This window comes from Erinaceus europaeus, chromosome 21, assembly GCF_950295315.1.
Source record: "Erinaceus europaeus chromosome 21, mEriEur2.1, whole genome shotgun sequence".
Lineage (NCBI taxonomy): Eukaryota > Metazoa > Chordata > Mammalia > Eulipotyphla > Erinaceidae > Erinaceus > Erinaceus europaeus.
This window is the reverse complement of record NC_080182.1, coordinates 1235778-1255579: the sequence shown is the minus strand read 5'-3', so window position 1 is coordinate 1255579 and position 19802 is coordinate 1235778. Positions and strand designations below refer to the sequence as shown.

The 19802-nt window shown below is 41.6% G+C and overlaps 1 protein-coding gene across 3 annotated transcripts in view; it reads right to left on the bottom strand.

The window, feature by feature from the left end:
- The window catches only part of CPNE4 (copine 4), a 732756-nt gene that overhangs the window by 305845 nt on the left and 407109 nt on the right, over positions 1-19802 (bottom strand). The window lies entirely within an intron of this gene.

Here is a 19802-nt window from a genome sequence, read left to right as displayed (position 1 = left end):
AACTCTGGACAGCGCTGGGGTCTTCATAAAAAGTCCCTGACCGATTCAAAGCCGCCAGAAAGAAGTGGTGAAACGGAAACTTGGGAGGGCCAGGTGGCGGCGCGGCCAGTTAAGCGCTCACGGTCACAAAGTGCGAGGACCCACTCAAGGGTCAAGCCCCCAGCTCCCCACCTGCAGAGGGGACATGTCATGAGCTGGTGAAGTAGGTGTGCGGGTGTCTGTCGAACTTTCTCTCTCCCTCTCCTACGTCTCTCCTCTCCATGTCTCTCTGTCCTACCCAATAAAAGGGAAAACAATAGCTGCCTGGAGCAGTGGATTCATAGTGCCAGCACTGAGACCCAGAGATAACCCTGGAGGCAAAGACACACATGCAGAGAGGGGCAGAGAGAGAGAGAGAGAGAGAGAGAGAGAAGAAACTCGGAGAAGAGCAGAGGGAGGAGGAAAGTATGACTCAGTTTCCCGGCACCAACACACGGTTTCCAGACGGCTTGTAGAGAATAAGGACGGGCCAAAAGCCCAGAGGCGGAAAAATGACTATGGCGCCATCTTCAGTGAGCAGACCTAGACTCAGTAAGCGCAGCAAGCAAGCAGAGCGGCATAAAAAAGACACAAGTACTTAAGTGTTGTTTTTGACGGGCTATGTTGTTTTCACCGGGCTGGCTTCATGGGCAGGTAACAGACGACCAGGGACTCATGGTTGAGCTGTAGGCAGTATCTCTTTATTCATGCAGGATGCAGCCCAATCTAAGCCGAGCTGAGCTAAACTCAAGGTACAGTACAGTACTACTCACAATGCTGTCTTTATATATACTTGCCAAGTAGGGTGGAAACAGGATGTGACATAGAGAGGGTGGAGAGAAAAGTGACTGGTGAAAATCAGAGTGTGACAAAGAGGGGGCAGATTAGGCGAGAATCCTATCACTGAACCACAAATGCCCTGGAGGGAGGGTGGAACTTGTTAACAGTGGTTATGTAAATAGAATGAAGTGGTTATGTAAATAGAATAGTGTTAAGCAGGGGGGATTTAAACCAAATGAAACAGAAGGGGTCTCATGCATACCAACACTTAAGCATATTTTCCACTTAGGCCTAGATACCCTCCTCTCCTACCCCATACTTGACTTCCTTCAATCACTTTAAGTCTACCCTTATGAGATAAAGTAAGGACTACAAAAGCTGGATGAGGGCAAGAGACCTGCACACTTAAATGATGGCTCTTTTGGCCACTACCAGGTCACCCCATCATCCAGGGCCCTAGTCAGGGAATCCTGGGATTCCCACACAGATATGATGGACCTAGACCTCTAATAGACTCCTCTCTCCACCATCACTGATCACTTCCATCAGGAACATCATCATAAGCCCTCTTGTGAACCTCTCCAGGACCTTGCCCTCAATGTAGAGCAGCAGTGGCAGAGACGGCCCCACTCTCTGAAGGGAGGCTGGGTCAACATGCTCTGCCACTTGAGGAAGAATGGTCTTGAAATGAGCCCAGCCTAGAATGTTCCTAGCTGTGACCATGGACTGAGAGCTCAGACTGATAGGCATGTAGAGGTTACATAGGCTTTTATGTTAGATATGAATAGATATGGGCCCTAGGTCATATTTGGGAGCTACTCTCTGCCCTAATCCAGCTTTCTAGTCCTAGTTTCAACTCTGACACCATCTTCCCAGTCAATACTTTTAGCCCACCCGCATGCTAGCCATTGGGCTCAGGCAAAAATTACTGAAATCATGGGCCTCTTGGAATATAACTAAAATAGATTTCCTAGCTTCTTTCCACACAAAGACCCTTAGTTCCATCTGCTCTATTCTTACCTTTAGGTTCCTGATTATTAAACAATTTATCCTGCTTTATATCTTACCACTTTTCAGCCACCCAGTGCAGGTACTACCATGATGCCATCCTGACTTTCTTGGGCAAACAGTCTCTCTAATGTGTACTGAAACCTTGCCTCCCTGGAGCTCTGCATCACTGCTGGGAGACAGAAACAGGCTGGGAGTATGGATGGACCTGGCAACATCCATGCTCAGTGAAGAGGTAATTACAGAAGTCAGACCTTCCACTTTCTGCACCCCAAGAAAAATTGTGGTCTATACTCCAAGATGGATAAAGAATAAGAAACTGGGGGTCAGGTGGTAGAGCAGTGGGTTAAGCACACATGGCACCAAGTGCAAGGACCAGCTTAAGGATCCTGGTTCAAGCCCCAGCTACCCCCCTGCAGGGGCATCACTTCACAGGCGGTGAAGCAGGTCTGCAGGTGTCTATCTTCCTCTTTCCCTCTCTGTCTTGCCCTCCTCTCTCCATTTCTCTCTGTCCTACCCAACAACAATGACATCAATAACAACAATAATAACTATAACAACAATAAAACAAGGGCAACAAAAGGGGAAAATAAAAAGAAAATGAACCTTCCAATGGAGGGGATGGGATATGGAACTCTAGTGTTGGGAATTGTATGAAACTGTGACCCTCTTATGCTACAATCTTGTTAATCATTATTAATTCATTAATAAAAATAATTGTTAATAAGTTAGTACCACAGACTCTATTCATAATAAACTTTAGTTTATAAACACTACCATGCAGTCTGCTTTCCAATGGCTACACTGCCTACCCATTGAGTTCTAGTCAGGTCTTCTGAGGGGTAAGTTTCACTATATTACTGCTCTCCTAGTATAACTTTGTTAACTTCTAGATAATGATCTAGAAGCACATAGATAAGCACTCTCCTCCAATGGGAAGAGTCAGAGTTGTCTGACACTGTGCGCTTAACCAGGTACACCATCACCCAATTCCCTATATATGTTTTTTAATGACCCTATGATTTACTCAAAATCCTTAGCAAACTGACCTCAAATATTGACTCCTAACTAAAACATGATTATAACATCATCATCACTATCACCACCACCATTAACTAGTACTGAATATTAGTCCCATGCCAAGTGAGTGCTCACCATTTAAATATATTATCCTTATCTTCACAACTCTATGACATCATTTTAACTCAACAAAAAGGAAGTAAGAAATAACAAATAAATAAATGAATGAATAAATAGGACGCCGAAGTGTAAAAGAGATAAAGGAGCCAGGTGGTGGCACACCTGATTGAGCGCACATGTTACAATGTTCCAGGACCTGGGTTAAGCCCCCAGTTCCCATCTGCAGGGTGACAGCTTTGCCTGTGGTGAACTGGTATCTCTCTTTCTCTCTATCACTCTTTTCCCTGTCAATTTCTGGCTATCACTATCCAATAAATAAATAAATATAACAGAATAATTTAAAATAATAAATATAAGATTTTAAAAAAACTTCCCTGTGATCAGCAGACTCAGAAATCAAACCCAGTGTTCTCTCATCAAAGATTCATCACTACCATGCAGTCTGCTTTCCAAAGGCTGCACTGCCTATCCATTGAGCTAGCTGTAGTAAGACCTTCTGAGGGTAAGGTTCACGATATTACAGCTCTATTAGCGTAACATCATTAACTTGTAGGTAATGATCTAGAAGGACATATAGATAAGACATGTGTCCAAGATACAATCACACAGTGTTTAAGAAAACTGTTCTGATCCAAGAAGGATGATAAAGGACCTAGTAAGGGCTGTATTGTTATATGGAAAACTGGGAAATCTTATGCATGTACAAACTATTGTATTTACTGTTGAATGTAAAACATTAATTCCCCAATAAAGAAATTTAAAAAAGAAAAAAAAGAAAACTTTTCTTCTACTTTCATGTACATAACACAGTAAACAATATGTATGTCAATTAAATGAATGAATTACCAATGTAATCTAGCAACTTGAGTAGTTATACATTTCTATTTCCTAGCCTACTTGTACAGAAACTTTGCAGCTGGCATTAAGCAATTCTGTCATGTTTAATGTAGCATAAATGTTTCGCTCACTTGATTTTAATTCATTTTATGATATTTTACATATTATAGATGTTTTTAAGCTTTATCCTTTTACTTTGTGACCAAAAACTTTAATAACAATGAATTGAAGACTAAGTCTTTTTCCATTATATTTTTCTATTGAAATGGGGTTAATCTTGTCTGATTGCAATCTTTATTCAATTCTTAGTTCTGTAAAATTAACTGGAATCAAATCAAGCCTTTGAAGTCTGAAAACACAGAGATTCACAGCACAGGAACTGGAATTAGATTACCTAAATTTTAATTAACATGTGCTGTGCAGTTTTAAACAAAGTAATTAACCTTTCTGTGACTGTTTGGGGGAAACCAATATGCTTAACTGGGTTATCTTCTTCAAGAACTGGTATGATTTCTAGGATGCAAAAGGCAGTGATTTACAGAGGTCCTCTGAAATGAGTTACTGAGATTCTAATACTCTTGATCAAATGTAACGACAGAGCCCTCATCCCATGCCCAGCTACCAAAATTCTCTTTTACCCTTCAGTTGCTGTTTCATAGTCAGAATTTGCATCAGTGTACTTTCCGTCACTGTCAGCTACTTACCCCATTCTTTGTCTACCGAGAGGGAAACATTGTTTCCAAAGAGATGAGGTTAAGAGAAGTGATAAGGGCTAGGCTTTGTTCAGGAGGGTGGCAAAATTACTGTCACACATTAGAGTTTACTAGGAACATTCATAGGCATGGCAAGAGTACAATAAATAGTATGCTTCATGATTTCAAATCCTCACAGTAACAAGATGTTTTGCCTTATTGAAACCCTCAGTAAGAGAGAAAGCATTTTCTTTGTACTTTATTCTCACTAGTTAGTGGCTTCAAATAGCAGGCAATTGGTTACTATCTGGGACTCAGCATGAATTCTCAACTGGACCCTCCAGTTTCCATGTAGCTGGTAGAGCCACCTCATAACTGAGATTCACAAGATGACCTCCTCAAAACAGGTCAGAGCTGTATTTCCTTCCATGTTCTAGCTTCAGATGGCACACCATGTCATAGTCACATATTGAGACTCCCCCCGCCCCATATCATGAAGGGAAGGATGTCCACATCTTACTCTAGAAAAAGAAAAGCATTGCTATGGCTGTTTTCAAAAGTGTTACATTCTCCCTGTGATGGAATAATCAATGTTCCTTGCAACACTGCAATCCCTATCCTTCTCATCAAAGCTCAGTACTCTCTAGGGTTAAGAAAATCAAAGAACATTGGCCAAGAACATATTCTCTGGACTATATGACAGTCCTTTCCTATACAATAGAGTCTTGGGAATATTTTTGTACTGATAAAGACCATAGATACTTGGCCTGAACTGGTCAATAGAGACTGGGCATTTGGAAATACTGACCAGAAGTTACCAACCTTCTTATTATTGGTCTGAAAATACACCCTGATGATATTTCTCTGGCATTTTCTATATCTGTGATGTATGACCATGAGTGCTTATTGTATAGCTATACATATTCAGCACTATACTCACAAACACTGGTAGCTTTCCCTAGAAAACTCATACATATGTATAGATTGTTACATCTTCTTAACTCTTCTCAGCACAAGGTCATACTCCCTCCCTCTTCTATTCTGCAAAGCTTGCTAATATAGGTCAGATAATACTTCCTAAATTACATGGTTGGTTTGTTTTTGGGGGGGTTGTTTGTTTTTGTCAACAAAGTCCTTCTCTTTCTTCTTATTAAACACATTTATTTATATTTGATGTGGCAGAGAGAAATTGAGAGTGGGGGGGAATAGAAATGGAGAGGGGAGAGAGAGACAAAGGGAGAGGGGGAGGAAGAGAGAGGGGGGGAAGGGCAATACCTGCAGTAATGATTCACTGCTTGTGAAGCTTCTCCCCTTCAGGAATGGATTGGGGGCTTAAACCTGGATCCTTGTGCCTGATAAGGTGAGTATTCAACTGGATGTACCAGCATCCAGGCCCAGCATCTTTCTTCTCTATCTAGTCATTCCAGTTGACTTATGAATATCAACTCTTCAGTCTCTAATAGGACCTACTTTCCCCCCTTAATCATGATTATCAGGAGAAAGGTACAAGTAAAAAGCGGTGTGTCCCTTCCATTCCTTTCCCCGGTACTAGAATCCTACGTTCCGGGATATCTGTACTTGACTTTGCTCTTCACCACTATGTCCACTTACTACTCATAAATTATAGATTGGGAAGTTGGAAAAGTCATAAGATTGGTTTCTATGTTTTTCTGTGCAAAAATGTGCCTGACTTTTTCCAGTAAGACAATATTAACGCTTCATGCTCACTTCTCTTTCTTCTTTTAAAAAAATTTCATTAGTTATTTAGTAATGATTAACAAGATTATAAGATATCAGGGGTACAATTCCATATAGTTCACACCACCAGCAATCCATGTCCTGTCCTCTCCACTGGAAGTTTTCCTGTTTTTTATATCTCTGGGAGTATGGACCAAAAATCATCATAGGTGCAGAGGGTAGAAGGTCTGGCTTCTGCAAATGCTGCTTTGTTGGACATCGGCTTTGGCAGGTCAATCCATACCCCAGCCTGTTTCTGTCTTTCTCTAGTGGGATAGGGCTCTGGGGAGGTAAGGTTCCAGGACACATTGGTTTCTGTCCAGGCAAGTCAGGATGGTGTCTACAGCTTGGTGGCTGAAAGACAGTCTGATATTTTCTTATATTTTATTCCTCAGTCATAAGTAGTATTGTAGGCTATAAAATATAATGCTATCAGTGATGTATTTTTCTGCAACCTTGAGTATATATGATTAAACATAACTGAAGTATATATGCTTAAATATAATTGAATGTGTTGCCGACCTTCCTTATTCAAAGAAAGAAACTATTTATTTTCTGATTTGAGGTAGACTGGAAAGAGAATCACAGGTCAGCAGAGGTTGAATTCAAGGCTATTATTGATGACATATTATAATGTCAAAACCATAGGATTTCATTTGAGCTCCGCATACTGGGTTTGTTTAAGTGAGTTCAGTGAGTGCTAAGAGTCAGCATAAGAATATGGAGATACCAATCACTCTAAAAACATTTTTTTAAATTACTTTAAGAGGATACGAAAAATTCGTACAGAGAAAGAAAGCATGCTGCTTATAGCAGATGAGCTTTTAGACAAGACTTAAGAAAGTAATCATCACTAGGTGGGGGGAGATGGTATAGTGGTTATGCAAAGAGATTCTCAAGCCTAATGCTGCAAAGTCCCATGTTCAATCTCCCATCCTATCATAAGCCAGAGATGAGCAGCACTCTGGTAAGAATAGAAAAGGAAAGGAAAGGAAAGGAAAGGAAAGGAAAGGAAAGGAAAGGAAAGGAAAGGAAAGGAAAGGAAAGGAAAGGAAAGGTGTTTCTTCTCTCTCCTCTCTTTTTCTTTCTATCTCATCTTTCCTCTCACTTCTTTTCCCTAGGAATATAGAATTTAAAATATACTTGGTCACTGAAGAATAAATATCTGAAACAGGCCAATCAGAACAGGGAAAAATTAAAACCTTCCATTTTCTCATAACCATAGAAACAATACATATATTCTAGCGAAGTTTGATATTTTTGTGTATTTTATACATATACATACATATGCGTACAACTTTTTGTGTATATATATATAATACATATCATAATTTTTAACAGGAATAAAATCACATTATACTTACACTCAAGTATCTTTCTTTTTAAACATTGCCTACATCTTTAAATACTGTTTGAAAATCTCATTGCTAATGTCTGAATACTACTGCATTGTATGAGTTTAGTTTATGTAATTAATCACGCTCCTACTGTTGTATGTACCAGCTATTTTCACTATTAAAAACAGCATTGTAAGGGACACTCCTCTCTTCCAATAGACTCGCCTATTCATTAGATTCTATTTCCATCAGCAATCATGTGGAGTACCACATGTGGAGTACCACTCTCCCACACAAATACTCCATAAAATTGGAGGTGATTATCTTGAAAGGCCTAAGTAATTATGGTATTAGAAAAATTGTATCTTAGGTTAACTTACACTTACTTTACTATCAGTAGAGCATAAAATTTTATTTATTTATCTTTATGAAAAACAGAGAGAGACAGAGAGAGAGAGAGAAAGAGAGAGAGAGAGAGAAAAACCAGAACACTGTTCAAATCTAATATATGACAGCCAAGGACTGAATCTGGAACTTTAGTACCACGGCATGTAAGTCTAGCACAAAGCTACTGTTCTGTCTTCTCTGTCCTATAGGGAATAATAGTTTATTCCATTATCAGTCATTTAAGAGTTGGATTTAGAAATTATATGTCCATAGTAGTATCTGTCTATGTACCCACTGGATTGTAAGAATACTATCTGAAGTGTGTGTGTGTGTGTGTGTGTGTGTGTGTGTGTGTGTGTGTGTGTGTGTAAGTATATCCATCAGGTCTCTTAATTTCAAGCAAAGAGAGAGATGGACAGAGAAGGAAGAAGGAAGTAAGAAAGTAAGGAGAAGAAGAAAGGAAATACGTGGAGAGTACTCTGTTGAAAGAGTTTGAAGCTGCTGATAGGGCCTTTCGAAAGAACTGAAAATTAACTTTAATGCTAAGTAGCAAGGAGATATAGCTAACGCCTGCCTTTTCCTACTGATTCCACTGGAGAAACTATCTCCTCTTTAACAATGCCCATCAGAGAGAAAGAGCACATATTTCGTACCTGACTTCGCTAGCTTTTGGATCAAAGCCCATCATTGGTGTGGCCAATTTGCAAAGCCCGAGGCTTCATGGGATGGGGTAGGTTTATCACTCCTGCCCAAGTATGTTTCCTAAACACAGAAGGTGGTGTGGCAGTTGGCAGCAAAAATACATGTAAAGTATTTGCTACACTGCGGTCTTAATTTCAACTTCGTGCCCTCAACCTAACCCACAGCACTAAGAAATCAGTGATGAATAAGGGCATATATGGAGATTATTCTAAGATAAAATAATCTCTCAATGACACCTGCAAAATTTCTTGAAGGACAACCCCACCTGTATTCCCCACAGTGTCCAGAGGCCTTTTTATATACCCTTGGGTGATGCATTAATACTTCCAAATACAAAGGAAAGCACAATGTTACAACTGTTTCTTTGGAGAAGGAATATTCATGATTGTAGATTAAAATTCTCTCAGTCATGCAGCCAGCAGGCCAGGTTATGTAAGTCAGCAGCAGAACAGATGTGCAAAGCTGAGAGCACACGCGAATGCAATTGACAGAGACACTTGCTCCTGTCACTTGTTTTCCCTAATGAGACAGGAGAGCCACTGGAAATAAAGACCTACAGCATAATCTAACAATCACAAAAGTCCCTTATTCTCTCATTTCCTCATAGTTGTCTTTACCACCCAGAAGCTTTTCTCCTATTGATTCAGTGGCTTCTGAGGTCTGGCACCATGGTCTCCTAGTCAAGATCTCAAGATGCCTGCCTCCATGGGTGGCCAACACTATATTGTTTCTTCTCCAAAACAGAAGATTCCGGGTGCATCTAGGTGACAAGTCTAGCAGATGGAGACTTGTCTCAAGTGGCCTCCCCCAGGGCTCTGTTCTGGCTCCTACGCTATTTAATATTTACATCAATGACCTCCCAGAAACTTCTTCAAGGAAGTTCATCTACGCCGATGACATCTGCTGTGCAACTCAGGTATCCAAGTTCGACATCCTCGAGGAAACACTCACGAAAGACATGTCTCTGATATCTGATGACTGTAAAAAATGGCGACTAATCCCTAGCACTGCAAAAACGGTATCATCTGTTTTCCATCTACACCATGCCTCGGCCTCACGTGAGCTTAATGTGCAGCTTGGCGATACGAGAATCCGGCATGAAGCCCAGCCAGTCTATCTTGGCGTTACTCTCGATCGCACTCTGTCATTTCACGAACATCTCATAAAAACGGCAGCAAAGGTGGGCGCGAGGAATAACATCATTGCAAGACTGGCCAGCTCCTCATGGGGCGCGAGCGCTTCCACACTACGATCATCATCTCTGGCATTATGCTATTCCACTGCAGAATACTGTGCCCCAGTATGGTTCCATAGCCCCCAGGTCCACTTGGTCGATTCCAAATTATATTCCTCCATGAGGATCATTTCTGGAACCATCCATTCCACCCCGGTTCCATGGCTGCCAGTTCTTAGCAACATCGCCCCACCAGATATTCGTCGGGATGCGGCATCATCTAAGTTCATTTCCCACGTCTACGCTCGACCGGACCTGCCAATATACGCGCATATCTTCGCCCACCCTGTCCAACGCTTGACATCTCGTCATCCAATCTGGTCCCCTACGCCTACACTGAGCTTCTCTGTTCCAGACTCTTGGAAACAGAGTTGGCAGTCAGCTGAGGTCAAGAACAAACACCTCATCACAGACCCCTGCAAGCGTCAACCCGGCTTTGACCTAGCACGTTATGATCGGGCCCTCCTCCATCGCTATCGAACAGGCCATGGCCAGTGTGCCGCTATGTTCCATCGCTGGGGAGCCAGAGACGACCCGAACTGCCCCTGCGGCTCCAGACAGACTATGACCCACATAGTCAACGACTGCCACCTCTCCAGATTCAAAGGAGGTCTCGAAACTTTACATCAGGCTCAACCTGATGCTGTTGACTGGCTACGGAAGAAGGGCAAACGCTAGAAGAAGTGGCTTCTGAGGCTTCAATCACCTGAAAGAAAACTGTCCACAACATTGATATTAATTCAGCAGGCACTACCTGGCACCTACCATGCGTGTATCCACATGAGCCATTGTGAGGCACTGAAATATAGGTTCTTTTTTTTTTTTTTAACAAGTTGTGTTTTACTGAGAATGTTTATAATTTAAATGAGTCAAATGCTTTTAGCTGAATACCTAAAAGTTATGCAGAAGATTCCCTGTTGTCTGCTCTAGAGGCTGAACTCTCTTGACCTCCAGCTTCTGATTGGGTTTATAACAATGGGAAACAGCTTAAGATTGACAGAAGAGAGGAGGATGAGGTTGGTCATTATTGCCCCATGTCTCTCCCTACACATCCTTTTGTGCAGTCCCTCCACAGAGATATTCCTGTATTTCTAATCAATAGTCTCTCTCCTTGACCCTCCAGAGCACAAAGTGCCAACAGGGTCTCTGTTGCCTGGGCACTGCACTATTCCCATTTCTGTGAACTCCTCTCAAGTTTGTCCCATTGGAAATGCCATTTCTTACCTGGCATGAACTTCAGATACATCAACTAATAACACACTTGTTACCGAGATTTCTTTTTATTTTTCAAAATAACATCACCATGTTTGCAATTTGTTTTGGATGGTGGTTTTTAAAAGATGAGCTGATGGGCAAATGCACATAGGTATTCACTGGGAAATCTTTTCAACACTTCTCTGAGCATTTGAAAAAATAAACAGCACTTAAAAATATTGGGAAAATGCTGTCACCGTAAATGTGAGGGGAGACTTAAAAAGGATAAGGGAATATGACAAGTTTGATGAAATGGATGAACCGTGAAAAAAATATGAAGTAGCAATGTCCATGCACAAGCAATGGTTGCAATTTTTTTCACTAATAGCCCGTCATCAAGTGTGAGGGTTTCCCCCCCCTTTAAATAAAAAGTCTTGCAGGTGGAATGACTAGATGAGGAAGTATCGAAGCATCTCGGTTCTCTTGACTGAGTTACAGTGTGATTTACAGTGGACACAAGCAGCCCTGTACTAGCATTTGCACAACCCAGTCTTGCCCTGTGGCCACTCTGCTTGTCCACCCTCTCCATCCTCTGCAATTGCAGACACACCATCTCCTGTCAACATCCTGCTGCAAGGCAACATATTCATATACTTTTTTTTTTACATGTTATGTTATCTATAGATAATTTGCAAGAAAAGTGGATAGTAAATAGAGGTAATGGATGAAGAATGAGTATGCAGATAGCAGTAGGACCCTCCAAAACAGTCGTGAAAGATTGCTTGACAGAATTAGTATGAGAGTGGGAGAAATTGAATCCTGGTTGATCTAACATCTTGTTTTATAGGCTGAATAAACAGCATTTTCATCACTCCCCAGAGGGGTTATGTGGTAACTATATATAATACCTGCACAATTATTTAATTCCCTTTTAAATTTGTTATTTATTTATTTGTTTACACTCCAACTCTAGTTCTGCTTAGTGTTTTCCCTTCTGGTCTTATTTTCCAACTTCTGTCTATGAGTGAGATCATCCCATATTCTTCCTTCTCTTTCTAGCTGATTTCACTTAACATGATTCAGTCAAGCTCTAGCCAGGATGATATGAAGAAAGGGAATTCATGATTTTTAACAGCTGAGTGGTATTCCACTGGATATATTACCACAACTTGCTCAGCCACTCACCTGTAGCTGGACACTGGGTTGCTTCCAGGTTTTGGCTATTACAGATTGTGCTGCTATGAACATAGGTGTACACAAATCTTTTTGGATGGTTGTATTTGGTTCCTTAGGATATATCCCCAAGAGAAGAATTTCAGGGTCATAGGGTAGGTCCACTTCTAGCCTTCTGAGAGTTCTCCAGACTGCTCTCCACTGGGGTGGGACTAATGGACATTCCCACCAGCAGTGCAGGAGGGTTCCTTTGTCCCCACAACCTCTCTAGCATTTGTTGCTGTTACCCTTTCTGATGCAAGACATTCTCACAGGAGAGAAGTGGTATCTCATTGCTGTCTTTATCTGCATTTCTCTGACAATCAATGATTTGAAGCATTTTCTCATATGTTTGTTGGCCTTTTGGATCTCTGGTGAATATTTTGTTCATATCCTCCCCACTTTTGGATGAAGTTACTTGTTTTTTTGTTGTTGAGTTTGGTGAGCTCTTTATATACTTTGGTTATTAGCCTCTTGTCTGATGCATGGCATGTAAAGATCTCTTATTCTGTGTGCAGTCTCTTTGTCTGGGTAGTGGTTACTTTTGCTGTGCAGAAGCTTTTTAATTTGATGTAGTCCCCTTAGTTTATTTTTGCTTTAGTCTTCTTTATAATTGGGATTGTATCACTGAAGATGCCTTTAAAATTTATACTGAAAAGAGTTCTGCCAATATTTTCCTCTAAGCACCTGATAGTTCTTGGCCTAACATTCAAATCCTTGATCCACTTGGGGATTTACTTTTGTGATTCAGTTTCATTCTTCTGCATGAGAAACTAGAAATTATAAACCCAGAAAAAAGAGGGCACCAGAAAGGGAAATGTACATTGGTACAAAGTGTATTGAAGCATTAATCTCAAAAATGGAATGTGGAAGCACATACTCCCAGGAGGTAAATCTTGGTTGGGAAATTATTATGGTTATCTAATGGTCACATTACTTAGAGGGAAAGTTATGTGCAAGCAAGTCTTTCAAGTCTCTGGTTGAAAATTTCATAACTAAAAATAATGGAAATTCAGACAGATCATCAAGACAGAAAATCCCTAAGGAAATAAGGGTTTTGAATGAAATCATGGACAAGATGAACTTAATAGATTTATGCAGGATGTCCCATTCTACTACCATACCGCTTCTCAAGTGCATACATGACATTCTGAGGACTGTCCGTATGTTGAGGCACAGGGACAGTAGTAATAAAGATGTGAGTACTGAATTCCTTAAAGGCATCTTTTCAGATCACGATGGCATGAGACTAGAAATCAACCACAAAAAAGAAAAAATACCCTCAAATAACTGCATGGAGGAAGTTTCATGAGCAGTGAAGCAATGTTGCAGGTATCTCTCTCACACTCTCTAGCCCCCCTTTCTCTCTCAACTTCTGTCTTGTCACATAAACGGGGAAAAGGGGCAGGCAATGGTTTACCTGGCTGAACACACATGTTACAGTGCTCAAGGATCCAGATTCAAGCACCTGGTCCACACCTACAGGAGGGAAACATTCACAAGTGGTGTGAAGCAGGGCTACAGGTGTCTCTCTCCCTCTCTATCTCTTGCCCTTCCCAATTTCTCTCTGTCTCTATCCAATAAATAAACAAATTCTTTAAAATAAGTAAATAAGAAACAAAGGAAGGAAGGAAGGAAGGAAGGAAGGAAGGAAGGAAGGAAGGAAGGAAGGAAGAAAGGAAAGCCTGAAGGACGGAAGAGGGAGTCAGGCGGTAGCACAGCGGGTTAAGCGCATGTGGCACAAAGCACAAGGACCAGAGCAAGGATCCCGGTTTGAGCCCCCGGCTCCCCACCTGCAGGGGAGTCGCTTCACAGGCGGTGAAGCAGGTCTGCAGGTGTCAGTCTTTCTCTTCCCCTCCTCTCTCCATTTCTCTCTATCCAAGACCGCCTACATCAATAACAACAATAATAACTGCAACAATAAAACAAGGGAAATAAATAAATAAATATTAAAAAAGAAAGGAAAAAATGGTTGCCAGTAGCAGTGGTTTCACAATGCAGGAAATACCCTAGTGATGACTCTGGTAGCAATAAACAAAGACAAAACCAAAAAAATCAAATGTCTTTGTGTTTTTCCTTTGTATCACGCTACCTTTGGCACTTTATTTACATAAAAATACCAGCAAGGAGGTAGGAGCTGTGTTTTGGTTCCTTTTGCCCCATTTCTGTGACCCCTTAGCCTGCATCCCCCTACTCCATCTCACTCTATTAGACCTCAGCCCAGGGTAACCTTAACCTGAGAGCATTCATTTCCAAGTTAACTTTCTCTAAGTCTGCATCATATGAACTAAAACGCTAAAACAGAGGCAAAGACTTGTTGATAAAAATAAGAAAGGGAAGGGAAGAATATGCCAAGTCAGGGAGTTCAAATTTGCCAGGGAGGCTTCTAAATTTGTTCTGCTGTGAAATCAAACTAGGACACTAGAAGCATCCTATCTTAGCTACTTTATTAGGTAATTAGTAATTAAAAGTACCTGGGTGGGAAGATATAGAGAACCAAAGGAGATTTGCACCCAATCCCTATTTGGCACTTTGGAACATAGAAGCTCTTGAGAAATGTAAAATTCTTTAATTACTCCAAATTACCCAAGCACAAACCAGGCGGCCAAGAACATCAACTGCTTCTAAAATAAGATGCAGGTGTTCTGAAAAATCTACAGCAGCAAGCTCATTTGAAATTGCTTTTCACTTCTGTGCCCGCCCAGAAGGGAGGGAGGACTGAAGGCATTTTTCATCATCACTTCACCAGTGGAGTGACAGTGGTGACTCCAAAAAAGAAACAAATATATAGCAACAAGTAACAGAGATACCATCCACCTCCTCCTTCTGTTTAAACTACACAACCACACATGGAAGAGTAAATATCCTCAGGGAACCTCTCGACTGAAATTTTAGCCTCAGATTTCATTATTAGTCCCAATTTATTCACCCTCCCTGAATTCACTTTGCCCAGTGATTTTAAAGTTCATATACCTAAAGGGATTGAGTATATACCCATGTTACTTGCTTTAGCTATAGGATGAAGCAGAAAGGGCAGGGTGATAGCTCAGAGGCCAGGATTCAGAGGTTTTTATATATATTCATAAAAAGGAAACACTGACAAAACCATAGGATAAGAGGGGTACAACTCCACACAATTCCTACCACCAGAACTCTGTATCCCATCCCATCCCATCCTCCAATAGCTTTCCTAGTCTTTATCCCTCTGGGAGTGTGGACCCCAGATCATTGTGGGATGCAGAAGGTGGAAGGTCTGGCTTCTGTTATTGCTTCCCTGCTGAACATGGGCGTTGACAAGTCAATCCATACTCTCAGCCTGTCTCTCTCTTTCCCTAGTTATGATGTGATATTCTTGCTTTGGGGGGTCTTCCTATCACCATAATAGAACACTCCTCTGGCTCCAAAAAGTGGGTAGGAAATTCACCAAACAGAACTATCTCAACTGAAATGAACATAAAGCATCCCAGCCTAAATCATCCAGCTCTCTGTCAACCCACCGTCAGCTGAGCTAAATAAAGGCCCATGTCTGTGCTTGAATCATCACTGTGGAATAGCAAACTGGTAAGTTAGTGATCCAGGCACTGAGAGCTAGAACCACCTGGGTTGGGTTCTTGGTGTGATGCTTTATACCAAGAAAATATGGATGCAACACAGAGATCTGTACACAGTGTGGAATAATCAAGATTGTCATCGCCTTAAAGAAGGAAACTCATTTTGGCTGAAGCAGTCTGTATAATTCATTCTTCCTATATTTTTTCTTTCTGAACTTTAAAACATTTTAGTTTGTTGTATTAGATCCAGGATTTTTCTCATCTGTTCGATGTTAACGAAATCTTTTTAAAAATATTTATTTATTTATTTTCCCTTTTGTTGTCCTTGTTGTTTTATTGTTGTGGTTATTATTGTTGTTGTTATTGATGTCACTGTTGTTGGATAGGACAGAGAGAAATGGAGAGAGGAGGGGAAGACAGAGAGGGGGAGTGAAAGATAGACACCTGCAGACCTGCTTCACCGCCTGTGAAGTGACTCCCCTGCAGGTGGGGAGCTGGAGCTGGAACCGCTAGTCCTTGCGCTTTGTGCCACCTGCACTTAACCCACTGGGCTACCGCCCGACTGCCTGTTAACTAAATCTTAAAATAGCTCTTACTCAAAAAAAAAAAAAAAACTTTCTAAATGTTCTTAATAGAGACTTCTGACACCTTCATAAAAAAGGCACACCTTCCCCCATAGGCTTTTGTCTAGAGAAACTGAAGAAACTGCTGTCTGTTCTGGGTAGTATTCATTGAATCAGAAAACAGAGACCATTCAATTTGAACTGAAGCTCGTAGATGTGTGGCTTTGAATAAGTTATCTATCCTCTCTGAATCTTAATTATTAGGTCTGTAAAATAAGACCACAGCTTCTGGGGAAACAACTCAAGTGGTAAATCAAGCACAAGAGTGGGAATTGGGCAGTAGCACAGTGGGTTAAAGCAGTGGTGCAAGGACCCAGTGTAAGGATCCTGGTTCAAGCCCCCGGCTCCCCAATGCAGGGGAGTCGCTTCACAAGTGGTAAAGCAGGTCTGCAGGTGTCTCTCTTTCTCTCCCCCTCTCTGCCTTCCCCTCCTCTCTCCATTTCTCTCTGTCCTATCCAGCAATGAAGACATCAATAACAACAACAATAATTACAACAATAAAACAACAAGGGGAACAAAAGGGAAAACAAGTAAATAAATTAAAAAAAAGAAAGAAAGCACAAGAGTCACATGCTGAAGTCTCCTGATTCAGTCCCTGGTATTACACATCCCAGATCACTGCTCTGGTTTCTTTTTTTTATTTTTATAAATTATCTTTTATTTATTTATTGAAGGGAAAGGGGAGATAGAGAGAGACAGAGAGACATCGGCAACACTGCTTCACCACTGGCAAAGATACCCCCCTGCTGCAGGTGAGGATCTGGGACTCGAACGCTGGTCCTTGTGGATTATAACATGTGCGCTCAGCGAGAACTCGAACGCTGGTCCTTGTGGATTATAACATGTGCGCTCAGCGAGGACTCCAACGCTGGTCCTTGTGGATTATAACATGTGCGCTCAGCGAGGACTCGAACGCTGGTCCTTGTGGATTATAACATGTGCGCTCAGCGAGGACTCGAATGCTGGTCCTTGTGGATTATAACATGTGCGCTCAGCGAGGTACCACTGGTCCTTGTGGATTATAACATGTGCGCTCAGCGAGGACTCGAACGCTGGTCCTTGTGGATTATAACATGTGCGCTCAGCGAGGACTCGAACGCTGGTCCTTGTGGATTATAACATGTGCGCTCAGCGAGGACTCCAACGCTGGTCCTTGTGCGCTCAGCGAGGACTCGAACGCTGGTCCTTGTGGATTATAACATATGCGCTCAGATAGGACTCAAACGCTGGTCCTTGTGGATTATAACATGTGCGCTCAGCGAGGTACCACTGGTCCTTGTGGATTATAACATGTGCGCTCAGCGAGGACTTGAACGCTGGTCCTTGTGGATTATAACATGTGCGCTCAGCGAGGACTTGAACGCTGGTCCTTGTGGATTATAACATGTGCGCTCAGCGAGGTACCACTGGTCCTTGTGGATTATAACATGTGCGCTCAGCGAGGTACCACTGGTCCTTGTGGATTATAACATGTGCGCTCAGCGAGGTACCACTGGTCCTTGTGGATTATAACATGTGCACTCAACCAGGTGCACCACCACCCAGCCCTCAATGGCTTCGCTCTCATTTTTTTCTCTCATAAAAAAAAACTCCGTAGTGTATGTGAAGTAAATAAAACACGCATTTTAAAAAACAAGAACACACAGACATTGCGTTGCAGATGCTGCCATGATGCCAACCTGACTTCTCTGGGCAGATGGCCTCACCAATATACCCTAGAAACCCAACTTTCTGGAACGCTGCCCCACTAGGGAAAGATAGAAACTCACTGCCTTCTGAGTGTGGATGGACCTTTCAACGCCCATATTCAGCGGAGAAGCAATTGCAGAAGCCAGACCTTCCACCTTCTGCACCCCACAATGATCCTGGGTCCATACTCCCAGAGGGTTAAAGAATAGGAAAGTTTTCAAGGAAGGGGATGGGATACAGGACTCTGATAGTAGGAATTGTATCCCTCTTATCCTATGGCTTTGTCAATATTTTTTATTTTATAAATATTATTTTAAAAGAACACACAAGGCATTAAAATTTAGATAAGATAGAATATCCTATATAATGCCTGTCATGATCCCAATAGCAGATACTCAATAAATATTCTTTTCTTTTTTATCATTGTTATGTTTATTATTATTGATGTTGTTGTTATGGGATAGGACAGAGAGAAATCAAGAGAGGAGGGGAAGACAGAGAGGGGGAGAGAAAGATAGACACCTGCAGACCTGCTTCACTGCCTGTGAAGAGACTCCCCTGCAGGTGGGGCGTCAAGGGCTCGAACTGGGATCCTTACACCAGTCCTTGTACTTTGTGCCACGTGTGCTTAACCCGCTGGGCTACTGCCCAACCCCCAAATATTCATTCCTTTCGATTCTGACTTCTTCTCTTCTTATAAAGGAGTCATTGTCACTATGTGGAAGAATAGCCATTTTGGTGTTAAACTAAAATTACTCAACAAAGATTCCCTAAATTCATAATATACACTAAGTTCACTGGTTCTCTACGGGGATGACACAAGAAGTACGCAGATCCACCCTGCTTTCATGGAACTGAATGTAATGAAAGACACATGGGGATGAGTGCTGTTTTAAGTGATTGTCATGTACTACCTTTTCTTAATTGCCAGCAGGGTTATCACTAAGGATCTGAAACTATATGACAAGTCCATTGCTCCCAGTGGCCAATATTTCCCTTCCTTTCTGTTTTATTTGATAGGACAGACAAAAATTGAGAGGGGGAGGCGACAGAGAGAGAGAAAGAAAGACAAATACGTTAGGACCTGCTTCATCAATATCATGAACTATCTCCCCTGCAGATGGGAAGCTTGAACCTGGGTCCTTGCACATGGGAACCTGTGCACTCAAAGGAGTGGTCAGTGCCAGGCCCTGATGTGACTATCTAAAATTAGGGTATAGGTGGGGTAGACAACATATGGTTATGCAAAGAGACTCCCATGCCTGAGGCTCCGAAGTCCCAGGTTCAATCCCCCGCACCACCATCACACCACAAGTCAGGGGTCTGACTTAAAAAAGAAGAAAGAAAGAATAGAAAAAGTAAAGCTATTATTTATTATTGTATTATTCACTCAATTAAAATTAATATTTCAATCCTTCTTCAACAAAACTCTCAATGAGAAATTCCAAAGGTTAGCTTAATTGCAAGAATATTCCACGAGGCTGACACCAGCTGTGTAACAGTTGGGCAGGGAAATATAATAACCTGGAAAAATTAGGACTACAAAATCATGAAACAGGTAAGACATTTACTTTTCAAATGAATCATATTGCAGAAAGCCCCCCTAGGTACTGGGGAATTCGTATGTCACAAAATAAGGGTTTGAGTACAGTTTAAATAGC